The 17,891-nt window shown below is 42.2% G+C and overlaps 1 protein-coding gene across 10 annotated transcripts in view; it reads left to right on the forward strand.

Moving 5' to 3' along the window:
• Nucleotides 1-17,891, forward strand: part of TSNARE1 (t-SNARE domain containing 1) — a 695,137-nt gene that overhangs the window by 489,044 nt on the left and 188,202 nt on the right. The window lies entirely within an intron of this gene.

Raw genomic sequence — 17,891 nt, forward strand, 5'->3', positions numbered from 1 at the left:
AGTGCATCATTTAAGCATATATGTTCTTCTTACTGGAATGTTTCTCTATAATCAAGCAACTCAGTGTTGCCAGCAGACAAGATGCAGTTGGTAAATAATGGGTAAGGAAATGGTGTTCAGCACTTTTTAAGGCAATTTTCATTTTGTTTGTATCAGAGCAAGAGTAAATTACACTAAAAAAAAAATTAGTCTTGTTTGAAAATAGCTGGACCAAAAAGAACAGCTTGACTTTTTGAGCTAAATACTTCCTAGGCATGAAGACAGGAGGGAAAAAATCCCAAATCCATTAAAACTTCATTATTACGTACATTGGATTAGACAGACCAAAAGTTGTTAATGTAAACTTTGTTTTTCTGAAACATAAATGTATGGAAGCCCAAAGTTAGTTGCTTGTATCCAAATTTGTAGGCATTTTTATGAAAAATTATAGCTTAGATTACACATGAGTGAACAGAACCTTCTCTTTGCTAATTAATATAGGGCATAATTCTGAAGATCTTACTCAGCAAAACTCATTAGGAGTTTTGCCCGAGTAGAGACTGCAGGATTCTGTTCACAGGAGATGAAGTAGTATGCTTTTTAAAGTCTGCCCTGATTGTCTGATCATAGGTACTGTAGATGATTAGGCACGTAATAATACTGTCTGTTCAGGCAGAAGCATTTCTGCGGAACATTGACACGACCTAAATCTATAGAGGGGGAACACTGAATATATGTTTGGGGCAGAAGCGCACATTTATGCACAAATCTGTAGGCAATAATGTATTATAGGCAATGTTGTGGTTGGAATAAATTGGCTATGTTCATGAATTACCCCACATGCCTGGAACAACCCAAGATTACTGAACTCTGCTTAACAGAATTTCACTGTCAACAAACTTTAGATGCGATCCATGGGATTTTACTCTGGCCTCTTCGTAGAGTCTACATTCCAGATCCCTCAAGTGCATAGCATAGTGAACAGAATGTCCTGTATGGATAATACTATGCAAAACTAAACCACCGTTTTATGTACTTAGTGTTGGATGTTTATAAATATATACTTGAGACAGACTGATGAGCTGGATGACTTTGTAGACCACTTGGGTTGAAAGGGGCTGCACTGGTTGGAATGTCACACCCTTTAAAGCCATTAGAATTCGTTGCGCTGCTCCACACTATCTCTCTGTGTAGCGTCCTTGTTTTATTAAACACTCAGTTTGCCATTGTATATCCCTATTACCCACAACCTATGGCAAGTTGGGGTTCTCCTCTAAATGCAGGCTGGCTCACATGCATTTGTTATGTATCTCTTCTTTATATTCTTTATGAATGTGTTGAAATATTTGCGTTTGAGACCGACTGTAGTCCTTAATAAAGGGATCTCTGTTGGGAATAAAGTTAAAGTGATGAGTTATTTAGCATAGTGTTTAAGCAGAGCATAGAACATAGCTTCAGCAATGCAACATGGACCACTGGCCTCAACCCAGACATGACCATAACAAAGCATAGGTAAATAGCTTTTCTTTAACTCTTACAAAATAGTTTTCAGCCAGTGATAAAATATTTAAGCAAATACAAGTATGCTCCGGCTAAGCAACTTTGCCCTGGTACTTCACTTATGCAACTGTTTTCCCCTCAGCCTGCGATATCTGTGCTGACAACAGCATTTTGCTCCTCTGCTGTGACTCCCCCCATCCTCCCTCCTATCTGTCTATCTATCTATATGGAGGAAACTGGAAATTTCTCATTACATAAAACCCATGCGAGAAACACACTGTAGCTTATCTTCAATGGCTTTGCGGCCTCCTCTGTTTGAGTTTCTGCTTGGAGACTTGTTCAATTTGCCACAGATGTACTTGCAGAAGAGGCGCATCTGCTTCATAATGTGTGTATGTATGTATGATCACATCTCTGTGTATGTAAGTGTACTTGAATAATAATTTATCTCTCTAGTAGCAGAAAAGAATAGCTTCTCCAGTGGTTAGGGCACTATCTTAAGACTTGGGGGTGAGGGTTTGAGGTGTGGGTTCAAGTCCCAGCTCCCCAGCAGATTTTCTGAGTGACCTTGGGCAAGTCATTTAGGCCCAGATTTTTAAAGTCTTTAGGTATTGCCTAAATCCTTTTAGAAAACTGGAATTATGTTCCTAAATCAGTTAGGTGTTGTAATGCTGAGTGCAGCAATGCCTAAATACCTTTACAAATCTGGGCCTTAGTCTCTCTGTTTTTCATTTCCCCAGATGTATAGCAGGGAAAATAGCACTTTCCCACCTCATATTGTGAAGATAAATATTTTAAAGATTTTGAAGTGATCAGATATGGTGACAAGGGCTCATATACCTACCGTAGATAAAGGTGAATACACATACTCTCTGTACCTATCCAGGAGTTAAATGAAGAGAAATAATATTCTAATAGTGTGTCTTGAATCCTTGGCTACTGCTGTAAATCTGTGTAGCTCCACTGACTTCTGATTTACACTAGTTGAGATCTGGCATGCTGTATCTGGACTACAAATGGGAAGTGGTGGGTGAATTTCTGCTGACCATGATATTATGAGTGAAAGAGGTGCTACGTTAGCCCAGAGGCATAACCGAGTTAATTATTTTAGTGAGGGTATTCAGTGGCCTGATATTACTGTGTTCAGCATTGGACAGGCTTAACCTTCATAGATGACCACAAACTGAATATGAGTTGTCAATATGATGTAGCTGCAAAAAACACTAACATGATTCTGGGATGTATTAACAAGCATGTTGTATGTAAGACACAGGAGGTAATTATCTCGCACTACTCGGTAGCAGTGAGGCCCCAGCTGGAGTACTTTGTCCAGTTCTAGGCACCACACTTTAGGAAAGATATGGACAAATTAGAAAAAGTCCAAAGGAGAGCAACAAAAATTATCAAAGGTTTAGAAAACCTGACCTGTCAGGAAAGGTTAAAAAAACGGGGCATCCTTAGTCTTCAGAAAAGAAAACTAAGGGGGGACCTGATAACAGTCTTCCAATATGTTCAGGGTTGTTATAAAGAGGACAATGATCAAATGCTCTCCATGTCCACGGAAGGTAGGACAAAAAGTAAGTCACTTAATCTGCAGCCAGGGAGATTTAGGTTAAATATTTGAAAAAACTTTCTACCTCTAAGGGTAGTCAAGCTCTGGAATAGGCTTTCAAGGGAGGTCGTGGAGTCCCCATCACTGGAAGCTTTTAAAAACAAGTTGAACAAACACTTTTCAGGGATGTTCTAAGTTTACTTGGTCCTGCTATAGCACAAGGAGCTAGACTAGATGACTTCTCAAGGTCCCTTCCAGCCCAATGTTGCTATGAATCTATAATTCTAGAGACACAAAGGGTAACAAGAAAACATTCTACAAATACGTTAGAAACAAGGGGAAGACCAAGGACAGGATAGATCCATTACTCAATGGAGGGGAGTAGGGAAACAATAAAAGAAAATGCAGAAATGGCAGAAGTGCTAAATGACTTCTTTGTTTCAGTTTTCACCAAAAAGGTTAGTAGCAATTGGATGTCTAACATAAAGAATGCCAGTGAAAATGTGGTAGGATCAGAGGCCAAAATAGGGAAAGAACAAGTTAAAAATTACTTACACAAGCTAAAAGAAAAGGAGGACTTGTGGCACCTTAGAGACTAACCAATTTATTTGAGCATGAGCTTTCGTGAGCTACAGCTCACTTCATCGGATGCATACTGTGGAAACTGCAGAAGATATTATATATACACAGAGACCATGAAACAATACCTCCTCCCACCCCACTCTCCTGCTGGTAATAGCTTATCTAAAGTGATCATCAAGTTGGGCCATTTCCAGCACAAATCCAGGTTTTCTCACCCTCCGCCCCCCCACACACAAACTCACTCTCCTGCTGGTAATAGCCCATCCAAAGTGACCACTCTCTTCACAATGTGTATGATAATCAAGGTGGGCCATTTCCTGCACAAATCCAGGTTCTCTCACACCCTCACCCCCCTCCAAAAACCACACACACAAACTCACTCTCCTGCTGGTAATAGCCTATCCAAAGTGACCACTCTCCTTACAACGTGCATGAAAATCAAGGTGGGACATTTCCAGCACAAATCCAGGTTTTCTCACTCCCCCCTTTTTTTCCAAAAAAAACACACACACAAACTCACTCTCCTGCTGGCAATAGCTCATCCAAACTGACCACTCTCCCCACAACGTGCATGACAATCAAGGTGGGCCATTTCCAGCATAAATGCAAGTTTAACCAGAACGTCCGGGGGGGGGGGGTAGGAAAAAACAAGGGGAAATAGGCTACCTTGCATAATGACTTAGCCACTCCCAGTCTCTATTTAAGCCTAAATTAATAGTATCCAATTTGCAAATGAATTCCAATTCAGCAGTTTCTCGCTGGAGTCTGGATTTGAAGTTTTTTTGTTGTAAGATAGCGACCTTCATGTCTGTGATTGCGTGACCAGAGAGATTGAAGTGTTCTCCGACTGGTTTATGAATGTTATAATTCTTGACATCTGATTTGTGTCCATTTATTCTTTTACGTAGAGACTGTCCAGTTTGACCAATGTACATGGCAGAGGGGCATTGCTGGCACATGATGGCATATATCACATTGTTGGATGTGCAGGTGAACGAGCCTCTGATAGTGTGGCTGATGTTATTAGGCCCTGTGATGGTGTCCCCTGAATAGATATGTGGGCACAGTTGGCAACGGGCTTTGTTGCAAGGATAGGTTCCTGGGTTAGTGGTTCTGTTGTGTGGTATGTGGTTGTTGGTGAGTATTTGCTTCAGGTTGGGGGGCTGTCTGTAGGCAAGGACTGGCCTGTCTCCCAAGATTTGTGAGAGTGTTGGGTCATCCTTCAGGATAGGTTGTAGATCCTTAATAATGCGTTGGAGGGGTTTTAGTTGGGGGCTGAAGGTGACGGCTAGTGGCGTTCTGTTATTTTCTTTGTTAGGCCTGTCCTGTAGTAGGTGACTTCTGGGAACTCTTCTGGCTTTATCAATCTGTTTCTTCACTTCCGCAGGTGGGTATTGTAGTTGTAAGAATGCTTGATAGAGATCTTGTAGGTGTTTGTCTCTGTCTGAGAGGTTGGAGCAAATGCGGTTGTATCGCAGAGCTTGGCTATAGACGATGGATCGTGTGGTGTGGTCAGGGTGAAAGCTGGAGGCATGTAGGTAGGAATAGCGGTCAGTAGGTTTCCGGTATAGGGTGGTGTTTATGTGACCATCGTTTATTAGCACTGTAGTGTCCAGGAAGTGGATCTCTTGTGTGGACTGGACCAGGCTGAGGTTGATGCTGGGATGGAAATTGTTGAAATCATGGTGGAATTCCTCAAGGGCTTCTTTTCCATGGGTCCAGATGATGAAGATGTCATCAATATAGCGCAAGTAGAGTAGGGGTGTTAGGGGACGAGAGCTGAGGAAGTGTTGTTCTAAATCAGCCATAAAAATGTTGGCATACTGTGGGGCCATGCAGGTACCCATAGCAGTGCCACTGATCTGAAGGTATACATTGTCCCCAAATGTAAAATAGTTATGGGTAAGGACAAAGTCACAAAGTTCAGCCACCAGGTTAGCCGTGACATTATCGGGGATAGTGTTCTTGACGGCTTGTAGTCCGTCTTTGTGTGGAATGTTGGTGTAGACGGCTTCTACATCCATAGTGGCCAGGATCGTGTTATCAGGAAGATCACCGATGGATTGTAGTTTCCTCAGGAAGTCAGTGGTGTCTCGAAGGTAGCTGGGAGTGCTGGTAACGTAGGGCCTGAGGAGGGAGTCTACATAGGCAGACAATCCTGCTGTCAGGGTGCCAATGCCTGAGATGACGGGGCGCCCAGGATTTCCAGGTTTATGGATCTTGGGTAGCAGATAGAATATCCCAGGTCGGGGTTCCAGAGGTATGTCTGTGCGGATTTGATCTTGTGCTTTTTCAGGAAGTTTCTTGAGCAAATGCTGTAGTTGCTTTTGGTAACTCTCAGTGGGATCAGAGGGTAATGGCTTGTAGAAAGTGGTGTTGGAGAGCTGCCGAGCAGCCTCTTGTTCATATTCCAACCTATTCATGATGACAACAGCACCTCCTTTGTCATCCTTTTTGATTATGATGTCAGAGTTGTTTCTGAGGCTGTGGATGGCATTGTATTCCGCACGGCTGAGGTTATGGGGCAAGTGATGCTGCTTTTCCACAATTTCAGCCCGTGCACATCGGCGGAAGCACTCTATGTAGAAGTCCAGTCTGCTGTTTCGACCTTCAGGAGGAGTCCACCTAGAATCCTTCTTTTTGTAATGTTGGTAGGGAGGCCTCTGTGGATTAGTATGTTGTTCAGAGGTATTTTGGAAATATTCCTTGAGTCGGAGACGTCGAAAATAGGATTCTAGGTCACCACAGAACTGTATCATGTTCGTGGGGGTGGAGGGGCAGCAGGAGAGGCCCCGAGATAGGACAGCTGCTTCTGCTGGGCTGAGAGTATAGTTGGATAGGTTAACAACCCCTCAGACAGAGACAAACACCTAAAAGATCTCTATCAAGCATTCTTACAACTACAATACCCACCTGCGGAAGTGAAGAAACAGATTGATAGAGCCAGAAGAGTTCCCAGAAGTCACCTACTACAGGACAGGCCTAACAAAGAAAATAACAGAACGCCACTAGCCGTCACCTTCAGCCCCCAACTAAAACCCCTCCAACGCATTATTAAGGATCTACAACCTATCCTGAAGGATGACCCAACACTCTCACAAATCTTGGGAGACAGGCCAGTCCTTGCCTACAGACAGCCCCCCAACCTGAAGCAAATACTCACCAACAACCACATACCACACAACAGAACCACTAACCCAGGAACCTATCCTTGCAACAAAGCCCGTTGCCAACTGTGCCCACATATCTATTCAGGGGACACCATCACAGGGCCTAATAACATCAGCCACACTATCAGAGGCTCGTTCACCTGCACATCCAACAATGTGATATATGCCATCATGTGCCAGCAATGCCCCTCTGCCATGTACACTGGTCAAACTGGACAGTCTCTACGTAAAAGAATAAATGGACACAAATCAGATGTCAAGAATTATAACATTCATAAACCAGTCGGAGAACACTTCAATCTCTCTGGTCACGCAATCACAGACATGAAGGTCGCTATCTTACAACAAAAAAACTTCAAATCCAGACTCCAGCGAGAAACTGCTGAATTGGAATTCATTTGCAAATTGGATACTATTAATTTAGGCTTAAATAGAGACTGGGAGTGGCTAAGTCATTATGCAAGGTAGCCTATTTCCCCTTGTTTTTTCCTACCCCCCCCCCCCCCCCCGGACGTTCTGGTTAAACTTGCATTTATGCTGGAAATGGCCCACCTTGATTGTCATGCACATTGTGGGGAGAGTGGTCAGTTTGGATGAGCTATTGCCAGCAGGAGAGTGAGTTTGTGTGTGTGTTGGGGGGGGGGGTGTGAGAAAACCTGGATTTGTGCTGGAAATGGCCCACCTTGATTATCATGCACATTGTAGGGAGAGTGGTCACTTTGGATAAGCTATTACCAGCAGGAGAGTGAGTTTGTGTGTGTGTTTTTTTTGGAAAAAAAAGGGGGGGGGGTGAGAAAACCTGGATTTGTGCTGGAAATGTCCCACCTTGATTTTCATGCACGTTGTAAGGAGAGTGGTCACTTTGGATAGGCTATTACCAGCAGGAGAGTGAGTTTGTGTGTGTGGTTTTTGGAGGGGGGTGAGGGTGTGAGAGAACCTGGATTTGTGCAGGAAATGGCCCACCTTGATTATCATACACATTGTGAAGAGAGTGGTCACTTTGAATGGGCTATTACCAGCAGGAGAGTGAGTTTGTGTGGGGGGGGGGGCGGAGGGTGAGAAAACCTGGATTTGTGCTGGAAATGGCCCAACTTGATGATCACTTTAGATAAGCTATTACCAGCAGGAGAGTGGGGTGGGAGGAGGTATTGTTTCATGGTCTCTGTGTATATATAATGTCTTCTGCAGTTTCCACAGTATGCATCCAATGAAGTGAGCTGTAGCTCACGAAAGCTCATGCTCAAATAAATTGGTTAGTCTCTAAGGTGCCACAAGTACTCCTTTTCTTTTTGCCAATACAGACTAACACGGCTGTTACTCTGAAACCTTACACAAGCTAGATGTCTTCAAGTCACCAGGGCCTGATGAAATACATCCTAGAATACTCAAGGAGCTATCTGAAGAGATAGCTGAACCATTAGCGATTATCATGGAAGATGGGAGAGATTCCAGAGGACTGGAAAAGGGGAAATATACTGCCCATCTCTAAAAAGTGAAATAAGGACAACCTGGGGAATTACAGACCAATCAGCTTAACTTCAGTCCCTGGAAAGATAATGGAGCAAATAATTAAACAATCAATTTGCAAACACCTAGAAGATAATACAGTGATAAGTAACAGTCAGCACAGATTTGTCAAGAACAAATTATGTCAGACCAACCTACTAGCTTTCTTTGACAGGGTAACAAGCCTAGTGGATAATGGGGAAGCGGCAGATGTGGTATAACTTGACTTTAGTAAGGCTTTTGATACTGTCTCACATGACCTTCTCGTAAACAAACTAGGAAAATACTACATAGATGGAGCTACTGTAAGGTGGGTGCATAACTGGTTGGAAAACCATTTCTAGAGTTGTTATCAGTGGTTCACAATCAAGCTGGAAGGGCATAATGAGTGGGGCCCAGCAGGGATCAGTTCTGGGTTTGGTTCTGTTCAATATCTCCATCAATGATTTAGATAATAAGCTTATAAAGTTTGCAAACAATCCTAAACTGGGATTGGTTGCAAGTGCTTTGGAGGATAGGATTAAAAGTCAAAATGATCCGGACTAACTGGAGAAATGATCTGAAGTAAACAGGATGAAATTCAATAAGGACAAATGCTAAGTACTCCACTTAGGAAGGAACAGTCAACTGCACACATACAAAATGGGAAATGACTGGCTAGGAAGGAGTACTGCGAAAATGGATCTGCGGGTCTTAGTGATCAGAAGCTACAGAGGAGTCAGCATTGTAACACTTGCAAAAAAAGCAAACATAATTCTGGGCTGTATTAGCAGGAATATTGTAAGCAAAACATGAAAAGTAATTCTTCCTCTCTACTGCTGATTAGGCCTCAACTGGAGTACTGTGTCCAGTTCTGGGCACCACGTTTCAGGAAAGATGTGGACAAATTGGAGAAAGTCCAGAGAAGAACAACAAAAATGATTAAAGGTCTAGAAAACATGGCCTTTGAGGGAAGATTGAAGAAATTGGATTTGTTTAGTCTGGAGAAGAGAAGACTGGGGGAGGGACATGATAACAGTTTTCAGGTACATAAAAAGTTGTTACAAGGAGGAAGGAGAAAAATTGTTCTTCTTAACCTCTGAAGATAGGACAAGAAGCAATGGGCTTAAATTGCAGCAAGGGAGGTTTAGGTTGGACATTAGGAAAAACTTGCTAACTGTCAGGGTGGTTAAGGACTGGAATAAATTGCCTAGGGAGGTTGTGGAATCTCCATCATTGAAGATCTTTAAGAGCAGGTTAGACAAACACCTGGCAGGGATGGTCTTGATCAGAGTTTTTCAAACCATGGGTCATGGGTTGCGGCATGTAAGGTGCCAGGTCGCCTTGCTCTGGTCAGCGCCGCCGACCAGGCTGTTAAAAGTCCCGCTGGAGGTGCTACTCAGCTAAGGTAGGACATCGGAAGCAGCCAGCAGCAGGTCTGGCTTCTAGGCAGGGGGCCACGGGGCTCTGCGTGCTGCCCCCGCCCTGAGCAACCGGCCAATGGGAGTTAGGGAGGCGGTGCCTGCAGGTGAGAGTCACGCAGAGCCACTTGCATGCCTCCGTCTAGGAGCCAGACCTGCTGCTGGCTGCTTCTGTGGTGCAGCATGGTCCGTGGTGCACCCCGGCTGCACCACTGACCAGGAGCCACCAGAGGTAAGTCCATACCCCAACCCTGGGCCTCAATCCCCTACCCTAGTCCTGAGCTCCCCCCAAACCTGGAACCCCTTCCAGCACCCCAAACTCCTCAGCCCCAGCCCCAGCCCAGAGCCCTGACCCTCTCCCAGACTCCAACCCCATGCCCCAGCCCTGAGCCCCCCCAACCCAGAGCCCTCCTGTACCCCAGAGCCCTGACCCCCTTCCACACCCCTGCCCCAGCCCAGAGACCTCTCCCACACCCTGAACCCCTCATTCCCAGCCCCACCCCGCAGCCCTCTGCTCCAGCCCTGAGCCCCTCCCACACCCCAAACCCATCATCCCGAGCTCTGGTGGGTCAGGGGCATCAACAATTTTCTTCAACTGGGTCCCCAGAAAAACATTTGAAAATCACTGGTCTAGATAATACATAGTCCTGGCTTGAGTGCAGGGGACTGTACTAGAAGACCTCTCGAGGTCCCTTCCAGTCCTACAATTCTATGATTGATTCCATTTCTTTTTATTATGTACTAATTATTAGTTGCCTTAAATTTATTTTTCTGACAGATGACTAGAGCACAATCTAGGTCATTGAATTCCATCATTCTCTGAACAAAAATGAAGGAGATAAAATGCTGAGGGTGTCATAAGTGTTAGTCATTATCAGCAATGCAACATAGGGTCACAGTTCCACATGAAGTCTTCTGACTTCACTCCTGATCTCCAGAGGCTGGCTTTTCTCAACTTCACTGGTATTAGGGAATGAAGGTTGGTGTGGGCCTGAAATGAAATTCCAATGCACTGGACTACCACCACGTGCTTTTCACTTACAGGAATGCTCTGTATCTTTTGGGACGATTTGATATAGACAGATCTATCAGTGGATCTGGAGGCTACCAATGAAGGGCTGGCTTCAGCATGTGCAAAAAGAGTGACTCTGGATTTTTTTATGTTCTCTCTTTGTCAAACAGAGGTACAGCAGGGTAAATAAAAAAGTTCCACTAGTTTGTTCTGAGCTCCAGTTTTACCTTCTCAGATTCTTGAAGGCCCTTGGCATTTTGAACCTCGCAATGCAATTCATGGTTACTTGTGTTCTGATAAAGGAGTGCTACTGTTCTGAAATTTGTAGGGCAGTCTTGATTTCTATAGATTTGTCCTTGGAATCTTATTTGCCCAGCACATAAATCATCCCAAATTTATTTTGTTCATACTATGATGATGTAGTGTCATGATGCAATGAGATTGCATCTTAATCCATGAGACTGCATTATGATATGCTGAGAAGTCACTGGAAATTGATGCCACATAATTGTTGCAATGCAATGTGAATGTAACACAACATGATTACTTTGTCTCATGGGAATACGAGAGTGGGAGTGCTCACAGGTCAGAATCCTAACTGAGGAGTAATGGCAGACAAGTGGTAACTAATTTCTTGTGGGTTATTGCTTAGACGTGTGTGTCTGGAGAATGAGTATGGCTGAATATGCTTCTCATTTTAGTAATTAGCACTGATTGAAAGATTTATTTGGGGGATTTTAAAGCTGTTCTGTAGCGATTCTGTCTATGAATGTAATGGGAGCTAAATAAAAAGTCCTGACGTGGACTCAAAACATTGCAAAGGTTCTAAGCAAACTACATTAAAACAGTAATTTTTTTAATTTTACAGTTAAGCATTTGTTTGAACCCCTTCCCCAGAGGTAGGTACAAAACTTTCCTACCAGCCAAAATTCCCGTGGTTCCAAGTCATGACAGTCCCTTCACAAATAAATAAATCTCCCAAAATGTACTGAATTGCTAATTCATGTCTTGCTTATTCTAACTGCATCCTTTGTGTTCTCCCAGCAGTACTCCCATCATAACTCCTTTCTGTTCTCCAAACTGAAGCATTACTTCTCTGTACACACTAACACCAACCAGCCCCTTTCAAAAATCTTAGCCCCCTCCCACCCCGCAATCCACTTCCATAAGCATACACAACTGATCTCCTCACTTTCCAGGCTCTTCATTCCTCTCACATCTCATTCTCTTGATCTCCTCTCCTTCTACCATTTCATCTCGCTCCCGATATCCCTACATCTTCCCTCTCCTCTACGAATTCTGGACTTTTCTCAATCCCCCCTCTTTTTTTCATTGTCGGGGTTGACCCTTTGCTGCCATCATCACAGTTACCTTGAACAGTCTGTTCACTTGCATTGATCCTACTAATTTGTTTGTCCCATGCAGGTCAAAATCCACCTTGTAAGGAATCCTATATTCATGCTCTATGGTCTACTTCCCCACTTACTCACAAGAGTCCTTTCTAACCTTTTATTTTATTTAAAGTGAATTTAGTAATGTTGTATTGCACCACTGTGGGTTCAGCTCTGGTGGCTACAGTTTCCAGCTTAGCAGAGTGAAAGTCACCTCTGCTACTTGCTTCAGATTTATTGTCTCTTGGAACACATAAAGACATATACATACGTTGAGAAGTACAAGGTCTAGTTTGTTTTGTCAATTTTGTTAAAGTTACAGTTAAGGTTATGAGTACCCAAGCATACAGAAATCCTATAAAGACCTATGCACAAGTTAGAAATATAGTCATACTCACATCCTTAATGATATTCTTAAGGTCTGATGTCTGCCTTGCCAATTGATCATCAGTAGAGGGATGGTTCTTGGTGCAGGTTTCCCACAGGGGACTCATTTTACCCAATCTGGGAGCCTTCTTTTCTCTTGTGATTCTGACTACACCTAACACCCTGTGCATGTGACTTGTACTCAAAATTACTCTTACAGTTAATTTTTCACAATACCACCCATTGGTACATCTTTTCCCATAATCTTGTGGCACAGGGTCATTCTTTGGTCACTTACTTATGTCAGCATTTCTTAAGCCTATTACCTAGTATGGCTAAGCTAAAACATACAGGCCCAAGCCTGCAGGCCTTGTGTTTCAGCCCTACTTACCTAGATACCTAATGCATACTTATCCCTTCTGATTACTGATCAATCTATTATTCTATAGTCCTACAACTTAAATCTATTTAATATACAGTTATTATATATGACATAGCATGTCAGTTAATCATAACATCATACAACACACAATAAATGAATGATAAAATGAAGTAATGGTCTACACCTTCATGCTGCTCCTTGTCCACTGTTCCTGCCTACTCTCATATTTCTTTATTGTAGCAATATCTTGTGTACTTGCAAGGTATTTTGGTATGAACAATGCCTTTTACAGTTAAACTGTGTTGTGTTTTACCTTCCAATGACAAATAGTTTGGTGCAGGTGGTTCTGATAAAAACGTATACTTTCTTTTCTGTCTGCTCCAGTGGCTGCATATGAAAGGCGGGCTGAGATTACAGGTTGGAGAGTGTTTTATTCGGAATCAGCTTCTGTCTGTATGTGCGTTTTATCTTCTTGTAATGCGGCCCATTACAAAACAGCTGCTTACCATTGGAAATGGTATTCGAGTCAGCTGCAGTCCAAGTGATAAACGAGATGAGTGAATGCAGGAATTTAACCTCAGCAAGGTCTGAGCTATAACATTTAGTTAAACCCATCTTTTCCTCTAAATAATGGCTCTGTGTGATCAAATATTTATTGGGATAAGATTTGTTTAGGGCTTTCAGATGGATGCTTGTGAGTGGTAAGGGGCAGTTTTTCAGGAGAATTCTGATTGCATCTAAGCATCTCTTCATTCAGACTATCAGGGGAGATGATTTCTATAGCTAGGCGTTAGTTTAATCATCTTACTTTTTGAATCGTGGCCAGCGGTTTGTTTACAAGAAAGAAACTTTGTCCATCACATGTTTTGGTCCAAATGATTCTATGTTTTCATGAGAGAAATGTACTGTATAGAGTGTATGGCAGGACATGTCAATGAAGCGGAGTCTGTTACCTAAGGTCAAGAGTGAATTCAGCCCGATGCATACTGGGCATAATAACATCAGGATGCAATAATTTTACATGAACTAAATTTCTCATGGTTGCTTATTTAGGAACATAACCTTTTGTAAGGAATGGTCATTCCATAAGCACTTAGGAGAGCTAGCAAACCAACCAGACAGCTGCAGGAAACAGATGGCTTAGTAAAGTTAGGTGTGTTGGCAAGGCCATAGTGAAGTCATTATCTCCTCAGTAGGGGGTGATTCTTTGTTTAAAATATCAGACCAGACATTCTTCATTATATTTAGACTGAACCATTTGACCTGAAGGGAATTAGAGACAATATTGTCAAGCTGACTCAGAACTGGAGCATTTGTGGAGTTCATGTGAGTTCATTTGCTGCTGATAGGAGTTCAGAGTTTATGCAGCATGATGTCTTACACATGTGTGACTGGGTGTGTGGTACATGTCCCCATGCATGGGTAAACATGTGTTTTTTTTCCTCATGGATATTGATGTTCAATATAGTGACTAAGCCCCTGACCCTACTTTGCTGGTCTGATATGCCCAGGTGGTCTGGAGGATATAGTACTCCTTAGCTGAGGTTACACTGCCAACTCATCTGTCCTAGCAACAAACTATGGCCTGTTCCAATGCTTTCCTAAGCAGCTGAACGTTTCCTTTTTTTTGTTATTGGGCAGCTACAGGATATAGTTTGGAGAGCCCAGTCCTTAAAATCATCTCAAACATTCCTGGAAATGCTTTATTTTAGAAGTAAACCCATTAACTACAAATAAATGGTGCTAACTCTTTAAAAATGTCCAATATATGTATGTTTTAGCAACATGGCCATGTAGTCATACCTCCTAGTTTGTGATCTTCTCATGTCTTGTAAACTCAGTGGGATTGAGATTCACTACTATTTGAATGTGGGATCTTCCAGAAGCACAGAGCATATTGCAACGAGTCATCTTAGGATCAGTCCTTTCCCTCGGACTCATTGCCGAACCAGTGTCCCAGCACTGAATTAAGGGCTCTGCTCCTGGAGAATGGTGCCTTTCAGATGAGATGAAAAACAAAGGTCTTGATCACTTATGGTATGAAAGAGCCTATGACAAATTTTGCAACCATAGGGGTATTAATTACCTGAAAGAGAGTATCCAGAATGCTTAAGGATCTGATTCTAATCTCACGTACACAAGCGTAACTCGGGACTAGGTCCATTGAAATCAGTGGAGTTGCACCAAGGTAGCACTGGTGGAAAAGAGAGAGGAATCAGGCCTTAGAAATCTAACCGTTTCCAGCACTGCTGGAAAGTCCTTGTGTCTAATTTTCATTTACCTTAAGATCCCCTTTCTCTGAGTGTTGTAAGTATAATTGAGAATCAGGCCCCTTGGGTGCAACAGCAGCAGTTTACAGTATAATCCATTACTACTACTATTTGGTATATTTCTTTTGGTAACACTTTTGTACTTTGCAAGCCAATAAAGCTATTGGACCTGATTTTCATATACCCGAAGCCCCCTTTACATCACATTGGTGGTGTAAAGGAGTCTTAGGGCTTGTCTACACGAACATTTAGTTTGTGGCAAGCTGGAGTGTGAGTCTACCCAGCACTATTCTGCTGTGTACTGTTTGTCCGTGTGGACTTTGCTGATGCACACTAACAGGTCCCTTGTGCATTTTGATCTATTCCCTTTTCAAAGCAGGGTGGATCAAAGCACACTAAGGAACTGTTATTGTGCTTCAGCAGGGGCCAAAAGAACACTTAATGCAACACTGCAGCTTGCTGCAAACTAAATGTTCAGGTAGATACACCCTGAATCTAAATGAGAGTCAGGCCCATTGACATTAAAATCCGATATTATATTTAAGCTCTTGTTCTGGTGCATGCTATTTTATATGCAAACCAGATACTTGGTGCTAAAACCTTACTAAAATCCTGATCCTGAAGCACTAAAATCAGAGGACAGATTTCCAATAACTTCATTGATGTAGGATTTTGTCTTAAACTAGGTGTCTCCTTGTGATTATTGGCATCCTAAATGAGCAACTTATTGAGGAACTGAAACTATTTGATAAATATTCAAAACCAACCCCCTGCTCTAATCATATCAGAATATCAATCCATCTGCCGACTTCTGGTATCTTGTCTCTTTCATTGTTTGACACCTAGTGCTTCAGCAGGAGGTAAAATCTCCCAATAGTGCATTTAGGGCCTGATGGCAAAACAAAGAGTCCCACTGAATTCAATGGGATTTGGATCAGTCCCTTAGCCCGTTTGGCCCTACCTCCTGAATCATAAGATTTGATTTTTCATCTCCTAGCTTGCATAGCTACAGACAGTGATATTACTGGCCATACTATTATACAGATTTTTAAAACCAACCCTAATAATTTATCAATATCAGGGAACTCCACAAGATGACTTTACAGCATAAAGAAATATTTGTTTTTATTTGTGTGAAACATACTTGTGTATCTAATAAGGCTATTGTAAGGGTAAGTGAATTAATATTTGTGGTGTTCTTTCATAAATGTGACATACTATGTTAGTGCTAAATATTCTTCATAATAATTTTGCTATTACTACCATTTAATTTCCAGCATCCTTCTCTTTTTCATATTATGTGAAAAAAGAGGAAAACTGATTTTTTTTCCCCCTCTGATTGTTGTTCAGAAGCTGACAAATGTCATTTACTCTAGGGATAAATTTAAAATGAAAACCTGATACTTTCCCCACTTTTTAGGCAGAGGCTGAAACTTGTTTGTTAAACTAAAATCAGTGACTGTTTAGGTGTATTTGTAGCACTCTTAAAATAAAACAGACCCGTTTAAATACTACTAATGTGGGTTACTTTTTTTTTTCTTTTTTGAACTTTGTGTTCTATAAAGTTTTCACAGATCCAGAGACACTTTGGGTCAATTAAACCAGTGTAAATCAACAGTGATTCATTTGGGTCCTATTCTCCTATCACTTGCACACGTTTCACACAAGTGTAAATTTAATTGACTTCAGTGCACAATGTTTTTCTCTTATTTACACAATGTGTAAGTTAGAGGAGAAGCATGCCTTCCACCCCATAATTCACTCTGTGTAACCTACAAAGCACCAGAAACTTATGTAGCCGGACACCAAACTCCTAGAGGGAAATGTGACACCCTGTAGACCAGAATCAACAGTGATAAAAAGATGGTGCAAGTTACCTGTAATTAGATCAGAAAAGAGGTATAATTTGTCAAGTTTTAAAAACGAGTTCCTCGCATACAGAGGGGCCCAAAGAGAAAGCTGTGATAGGAAAAGCAGCCAACAAGGAGGTTGTAGATAATTTATCCCATTCCCTTTACCGATCCTACACCCACTTTATCTTGAACGCTTCTATTGCTTTTCTTGCTACGTTCCCTCTCCTCTCTTGTCCCTAATTACATCCCCTTTCCTGTGGCTGCCAAATTGGTTTAAGTTACAGTTACATCCGTTCCTTAACCAATTTACACCCCCTCTTACTTCATTGCATAATTTTGCACCAGGGCTTTTATGGGAGTTGCACCTGCTGCGTATAGTTCCAACAGTGTAACTGAAGAATAGACCTCTGGGAATAATTCTGCACCGGCAGGTAGTTGCACAAGATGATGTAATGGACCTATACCTCCAGCTATTTTGTGTCACTCTAGTGCCTCAAAGCAGTTGCACAACCCTGCGTAACCGGCCAGATAAATTAGATTCACAGCAATTTTACCCCACCAGGCTATACCAGTGAATATGGCCCCAAATATCTTTTCTGTCTCCTGTTTGCATGATTCTTATCATCTGATGCTGTTAACCTGCCTTTTTAAGCAGCTGAAACTCTAACATGAAGACTCTCTAGGCTTGTTTCTAATATCACAGTCATTGTTGTAAATAAGGAGAGGCTCTAGTGAAGTCCAGAGGGTTAAACTGTTGTAAAAATGTAAGTGAGATCAGGCTCAGACTCTAGGAGCATGATTGTCCTTTTGTGTAATTTAGGAGTAACTCCCATCAAGTCATTGGAATTGCGCAGTGTAAAACTGCTGCCAGAAAAAAAATGGGTTTTCCAGCTGTGTGTGATGTTCTGAGCCTGAGAAAGTACAGTGA

Source organism: Natator depressus, chromosome 2, assembly GCF_965152275.1.
Source record: "Natator depressus isolate rNatDep1 chromosome 2, rNatDep2.hap1, whole genome shotgun sequence".
Classification (NCBI taxonomy): domain Eukaryota; kingdom Metazoa; phylum Chordata; order Testudines; family Cheloniidae; genus Natator; species Natator depressus.